Raw genomic sequence first — 8239 nt, 5'->3', positions numbered from 1 at the left:
ACAATCTCTTATCCCCATATCGCGGCAAATATGACGGATCCACTTAGACCTGGGAAGGGAGTATACGGGGCAAAAAAACATAAAATGTTCAACCGTTTCTGCTTTTACACCACAGGCTGGGCATGTACTTGTTTCTGTTTTTGTACCCCATCTACACATCAGCGTCATCAACGGCAGTGACCCGAAACGGAATCTGGCATTCACTAACTGTACTTTGTAATAGAATTGCAGTAATTCAAAAAGTATTACAAAGTGCTATTCACAAACTATGTGTGGAGTTTCTGCCTCTACAATTACCTGTACTTGTGTGAGCAGTATTCTTTGCCCAGACTGTGCTGTCTCCACAAACCTAAGTATACATTTTAGTAGTAAATATCAGCAGGACACCGGGGAGTGGCTTTAATAAATGATTGATTTATTCCAAAAGGGGACGGGATTAGGGAGGAATAAGAGTGTTTTAGGTAGGCTTAAGGAGGGGTTTTGGGAGTCTCAGAGAGGGATTTACGAATCAACATCACTCACCTACATAAGAGTAGGCCAATTGCCGTACTCAGGGGGTGGAGACATGTAACTTACACTTTTGTAGTAAATGTACACTTGGAGTTTGTGAACACATAATTGCTCAATGGTTTCCTGGCAGAAACTAGCTGAGACACATTGTAAACACTTGAAATGCATAAGCATGACATCAGAGCTCTACTTTGTTTGAGGAGCCTTGAAAAGGTGTCTAAAAAAGGAATACGGAGACTGCAGGATTGCAGAAATTGTCAGAGGATGACTGTATGCAGACTTCTGACCCCCCAACCATCTGATCAGATTTGAAATGTAATAGATAATAATTCACCTGTTTGCTTAAGAGAGCATGTTCACCAGTACCATCAAATACATTTTTCACTTCACTGTTTATTCCTCAGTGCAGAAAGTGACACAAATATGCTAAGTACAGGAGCAGCACCAGCAGAGTAGTTAAAACTGTGGCTTATTTACCTACTCCAGAGGCTTCCTGACAGCAAGCCGGCCAATCCCAAGTCTCTCCAATTCAGCCAGATCCTTGTACATACAAAGCTCATTGACCATGCAGTGAGGACAGCTAATCTAGAAAACAATGTGACCACTACTGAGTTCATAAACAACAGAAAATCCACATTAGCAGACAATGCATGCAAACAAGTTCTACGGAGAAAAGGTAAGTGGAATACTGCAACATAAAAGAAATTAAAAATATTTGCCAAAAGGGACTGAAGGTTTGATGAGGTCTGCCAGAACTTTGCATTAAGACTCCATACTTCTATCTGGGAGATTGTAATCTGCTGTAAAAAAAACACAACAGTACTTTTTAACACAACAGGAATATGCTTTTTTTTACCGAAGATAATGTTGTATTTTAAACAAATTTAAGAGAATCGTTTTTTTAAATCTTCAAGAACAACAAACAAATGGCTAAGAGAATGTGCAAAGGCAACTGAAATGTCCTTAAAATAGATCCACACATTCCCTTCTCACTATAGGAACATGTGCTAAATGGATCTGTGGTATCACCCTTTCATAATGAGTTATACATATTGTCACAGACTTCCTCCATAACCCATGTGGAATACAATGTCTTCATGTGCCCACTGGTTAAGGTGGTTGGACAATACGAGCAGCATTTCCAAAGAAGCAAGGGCAGTAGCCAGATTCACATGCATCTGGAGAACATCATGAGGATCCAGACAAACATCGCCAGATCTTTTAATTACACCTACCAAAGAATAAAAGAGAGCCTCCTCTCAGTATACCGACATATCACTTAGTTCATACTGCTGGTTAGGGCTACATCTGTTTTAAACCTGTTCGAATAGCCCTTAAACATGGAATCACCTTGGGCCATGTAGCAAAAAATTAAATTTGTCCGTGCAATAATTGATAGAGGTCTACTATTACTTTACAGATGAACACATTGATAAAAACCATCAAAGTTCGATAACATGTGCGACCAGACAAAGTTCACCCCCTGCTCCCTTCCAGCATTAGTCAATCTCTATATACAGCTCTTATCTCTTAAAGATAAGGCAAGATCAATCAGTATCACATTTTATATCGCCAGGCTGGGAATACAAAATTGATTTCTATGCTGACTATCAGACCATTTTTACATCTGCACCTGAAACATCTATTCTTCACCTTCACTTATATTTCACACAAACTTAACAGTGTTTCATCAAATTTTCATAAAAATACTAAATTTGAAGTGATGTCTTGGAACCCCAAAAATACTATCAGTGATGATAAAAGTCTCTTTGAGCGCTGTATAACAACTACCAAGGTCTCTAATACTTTGGTTCAAACCAGTTTGCATAAGCTTACCAAACAAATCATACTTGCTTTGCCCATTAATCAATACTGCATGTATACCAATGGGAGAAAAAATTGTTCGATAAAGTCTTTTTTACCCAGGATCAACATCCACTTTGAAGGACTATTGTAAGGAAATTGATCTCTGTTTTAAAATCCCATACTTTTCATTTTATCTGGATTTCAAAATATCTCAGGCGTTTCTGGAAAAAGTTACCTACATCTGTTTTGAAAGGTGGCTTGATATATAGCAAAACCTTAATACACTGGGACTGTGCCAAGGCAAACTTTGTGATGCTAAGAGGTTCATTTAACTCCAGAAGTTCAACATCAATATAACTTTAGATTTGAAATTCCAATTTATTTAAAAAAAAAACACAGACTGCAGGACTGTATACGTCAGTATTTCGTATGATAACTTCTCACGATTATCTTAACCATTTCTCTCAATACCAAAACAATGTGGGATTTATCATTAATTGTCAGAAGAGAACTACTCATCTACTTCAAACTTATATGAAGTTCTCCATTAGCTTCCAGGCACTGGAACAAAACACTCTTGGACAACATTGGAAAGACATTTGTCATTTTTAACGTCACCTGAATTATGGTAAGTATCTGCGAATCTCCTGAATGATTCTTTGAAAGCAGCTCTGCTAAGGACAAACAACTTTTTTACACTTTACTGGTGATTCTAATACCAACAAAACTAATGAAATTTACAAAGATGTCAGACCGAAAAAATTCTCCAAAATACATTCCGAACAAGACCCCTGATAATTTACCTATTCTCAAGCACGCTAGAAATAGCTCCACTTTGGTGCTATTTATGTAAGTTTGTTAGAAGTATTTAGGAACTGAGATGGTGATGAGTGATTATTTTAACCGTTTTTGGTGTCCCGTCAAATTACTCTTCCTTGACACTAGGGGAATTGATAGTAATGTTTTAATCTATGGGGGTGGCAAGAATGTATGTATATTTAGATAGATAGATAGATAGATAGATAGATAGATAGATAGATAGATAGATAGATAGATAGATAGATAGATAGATAGATAGATAGATAGATAGATAGATAGATAGATAGATATGATCAGCTCTCAGGATTTATGAGACATTTATTTTAGAAGACTGTCTGCACTTGATACACAAAAACTTAAATGTTGAGGTTATATTTGAAATAACAAAACATGAGCCTCAGATGTGGCCACATAATTTGCCTGTATGGTTATTTTTGCACTGAAATGCACTGGTTAAATATGACAGCTCTAAAAGAAGACTGTGTTGTCCATTTATTATGTTTACTTTAAGTTTAATGGACAAATGAATTTAAATATGGCGTGTTCACTGGAAGTCTGACAGTTCCCACCAAGCAAAAGAAAATGTAAGTCCACTTTCAGCAAGCAGGTGCTGTAAAAAGAGCTCCTGCTTGCTGAAAGTGGAGTTTTCATCTCACCCCTGCACGCAAACATGATATTTAAAGCAGCTCCCTTCTTGAGGGAGCAATGCCAGCTCCCGACTTCAGACTCCCCCTGCGGTCCTGTGACTTTCTATCTCTCTTTTCCATTTCACCATGGGATGGAAGAGAGAGAGAGAGATTATTATTGTGATAGTCGTTCCATACAATAACTTCAAATCGTCACACTAGCAAGATTTTTGGTTGGCATGGTATAATTACCTTTTGATGCACAGCAGAACAGAGTCATGTCTGACCTACTGATAAAGCTCTTGGACTGTCACTCAGTAGGTTGAAGGTTCAAATACTGGTATTTCATGGCAGTGTGGCTGTTTTTGTACTCATGTTTTCAATGTTAAACATTCCCAGTGATGGAACATTTAGGTCGTTTTCCGCATCACCATCTTTGGCGTGAACGTCATAGAGATGTCTGGACACTGCACACTGAAGGGTCTCAACTCTTGCACACAAGGTTGAGGGTTCCAGTCTATGGGTGTCCGCTTTAATTTCTCAGCTTTAACTCCTTTTCAACTTCAAAAATTTACGGTACATACAGAAAGGTGATCTCACTCTTTTAACTTCTCAATTATATTTTTTTCTATTTGTAAGAACATTTTTCATTGTAAGTTGTGCTGGGCTGGTTGGTTATAGGGGGTTGTCAGCTGGCCTGTGGCTAGGCCATGCAGCCAACCCCTGCCACGCCCAGCCAAAGCCCGTGCATGGTTGTGCGCTTATAGGGGGTAGGGCACTGGGCCTGGCCACAGGTCAGACCCTTCAACCAACGCCCTGCTGTGCATGGCCGAATGCGAACATTGTGCAGGATTGGGTGCTTTTTGGGGGTAGGCTGCAGGGCCTGGCTTCAGGCCAGGTCCTGTGGCCAAACCCTACCACGCATGATCTTCGGTGGTGGTTGGATTAACGCAAAGTACTTAAAATTACTTAACGTTAAAAAGCCATAGAAATTCAATGAAAAAAACAAAGGTTACAGGGACATTATGGTTCGGAAACAGAATTTAAAAAAATGTACAAATTCCCTTAAAAACACAAAGGTTACAGGGACGTTATAGTTCGGTTCACATTTTACTCACACAAAACCATAGAAACGCAGCTGTTATAGTCATAGTTACCTCAAATAACTATAACTCGTGCCCTAACGTATCTATAACTTGTTCTCCCACACCCATTCACACACTCTCAAAACCATTACCACACTGACTCACAGACCCACACAACCACTCAAACACCCACTCATAAACACATTCACACACTCACACACCCATTCACAGACTCACAAACCCCTACTGCACCTACTCAAAGACCCACAGAGACACTCACACGCCAACTCACACACCCATTCACACACTAACATATCCACTCAGAGACCTACTCACACACTCACGCACCTACTCAGACACCCATTCACACACCCACTCATACACACATAAAACCACACCCACCCCACCTCACAGACCCACACAGCCACTTACATACCCATTCACCCACTCACACACCCACCACACACACACACCTACTCACAGACCCAGAAAACCATTACTACACCTCCTCACAGATCCACATACCCACTCACAGACCCACTCTCACTCATTCACAAACTCATACACCCCCTCATAGATCCACAAAACCACTACTGCATCTCCTCACAGACCCATTCACAGACCCACAAAACCACTACGATACCCACTCACAGCCCTTCAAAGCCATTCACACACCCACTTATACACCCATTCAGACACTCATACACCCTCACACCCACCCAATCCCACAATCACACACCCATTCAAACACTCACACATGCACTCACACACCCATTCACACACCCACAAAACCACTAGTAAGCCAAATCACAGACTCACACACCTATTCACATACTCACATACCCACAAAACCACTGCTGCACCCCCTCACAGACCCACACAGCCACACATGCGCCCACTCACACCAACTTTCACACACACACACCCATTCATGTACTCACACACCCACAAAACCACTACTGCACCCCATCACAGACCCACACAGCCATGCATGCACCCACACACTCACACACTCATTCACACAACTGCTCACAGACTCAGAAAACCACTTCTGCACCCCCTCCCAAACCCTTACAACCATTCACACACCCATGCACACACTGATTCACATACTCACACTCACAGAGCCACAAAACCATTACCGCTCACACTCACAGACTCATACAGCCACTCACACACCCAATTACACACACGTTCACCCACACACCCACTGACACACCCATTCACAAACACACACACCCACTCATAGACCCACAAAACCACTGTTGCACCCACTGACAGACCCACTCAGTGACTCAAACACTCACACATCCATATATGTAGATATATGGCAGCAGTCATTCATACATTGAAAAAGAGACATATAACATATAGTTTTGTTTCTTTTATTCGATATAGGTGGTTCTAAAAAGAACCATTTTTGAGTTTTTGGAACTGGATTTCTTTTGTTTGGTGCTTTTTCTATATTTTTTTTACAACAAACTATAACTATAAAAATAAATTGGAAAAATGCGCAGAATTTGTGCAAACCTTCTTTTGAAAAAAAAAAAAAAAACATTTGTCGTTAATAGAAGCCTACATAAACCCTGGCATGGACTGTTCTCCCACATTGATGATTTTGTTGCATATTATGCAATATGAAGCTATTTTCAGCACCAGGGGTACCACCACAGGAATGTTCGCAGTTACAGCAGCAGGAACCGGGTCTCCGCAAGCAAGTTGAGCTGGAGCACTTGACGTTGATACATGTGATGTATCCCTCTGGATCTCTGCTCGCGTCAGTTTTCAGGGGTGGATGGTCGGCAGATATTTTAACATGGTACTTGTTTTTTTGTTGTCCCTCTGGGAAGTTTCTTTATAACAAAGGTTTAATTTAACAACCTGAAAGAGGTCTAATGAGAGCAAAACACGTGTCTGGGGTTGCTTTTACTCATTCCAGGTTGGCTTGGATGGTATTTTACCATTCCAAAGCTGTAATACTGTGCCTGGAGTGGTAAATGGCTTTTGTCATTTTACAGCTCGGCAAGGTTGACAATGTGTCAAACCTATGCTTAAAGACTTTGCTGTACAAATGGCAAAAGACTTTGTCCTTATCTAGGTCGGTGTGGATAGCACTGTGCTGATCCTATGCTTAAAAACTTTGCTAGATAAACAGACATTTGAGGTGAGCAAATCTAGACTGTCGCTGGTGTTGCAGGGTGCTCCTTACTGGAGCTGCACTCCACCTAAACTTGGGAACTACCCAGAGTTCTCTATTCTTTTTTGTATATATATATATATATATATATATACATATATATATATATATATATATATTTATTTATTATGTGTGTCTATGTTTATGTGTTTAAATATGGATATACATCTACATAATATTTAATATATATGTTTATGCACACACATATACATATATATACCTACTGGCGAGTCCCCCAAAAAAGTTAAAACAAAAGAAAAGGGGGCAGGATATACCCTAGCTCTCACTTTCGGCCAGGGGACCCCCTGGAATCTCACCAAGGCTAAAAAGTATTTTTTTTTAAAACATCATGGAGAAATCCGCAGCTGGATCAGCAGCTGGATCCACTGATTTTCCTGATAATTTTTTTAAAAACTTGATCTCCCGCGCTTTTTGTTTATATTGCCCCACGGTTGGGCCAGGTCCAGGGAGCATGTCAAAACCATAAAGGAGGAGGGTGCACGGGACCACCAGTTCCCTGGGGCTGAACAACAAAATATTGGGGGGCGGGTGACCCCCTGGGCACCAGGGACCACCACGTGCCTGAGGCTTTACAATTGAAATGATGCAGGACGGCTGCGCAGACCCCCCCCACCAGGCCCGGGGGATCACCACCTCGCCGGGGCATAATCAAGTAAAGAATGGGGGGGGGCATGTGGACCCCGCCCAGGGACCAGCATCACCCTGAGGATTCAGAATTAAATTAAGGAGGAGGCGATGCAGAATCCCGTGCCCTGCAGACCGCCACCTCCCGGGGGCAAAGATTTGAAAAAAAATGGGGCAGAGGGGGCCATGCAGACGCCCCTAGCCCCAGGGACCACCACCTCCCTGGGGCCAGAAAAATGTGTAAAAACATGGAAGGGAGCTACGCAGCCCCACTCCTGGGCCACGTACGGCCCAGGGGACCACCACCTCCCCAGGGCCGGCCCATGAAGATCAAAGGAGGGGGCAGGTGGCCCCTCTTCTGGAGCCTTTTAAGGTCCTGGGGATGGCTAGTCCCTCAGGGTTGGCTCCTGCTACCACCCAAGCTGCCAACACTCGGTAGATAGGTGTTTGCTTGGCAGGAACTATGACAGCGCCCGCCAAGCAAAAGCAAAGATAACTCTGCTCCCAGTAAGCGGAAGTGTTAAAACTGCTTTTGCTTGCTGGGAGTAGAG

Source organism: Pleurodeles waltl, chromosome 7 (genome assembly GCF_031143425.1).
Source record: "Pleurodeles waltl isolate 20211129_DDA chromosome 7, aPleWal1.hap1.20221129, whole genome shotgun sequence".
Lineage (NCBI taxonomy): Eukaryota > Metazoa > Chordata > Amphibia > Caudata > Salamandridae > Pleurodeles > Pleurodeles waltl.
Note: the sequence above shows the minus strand (reverse complement) of the source record.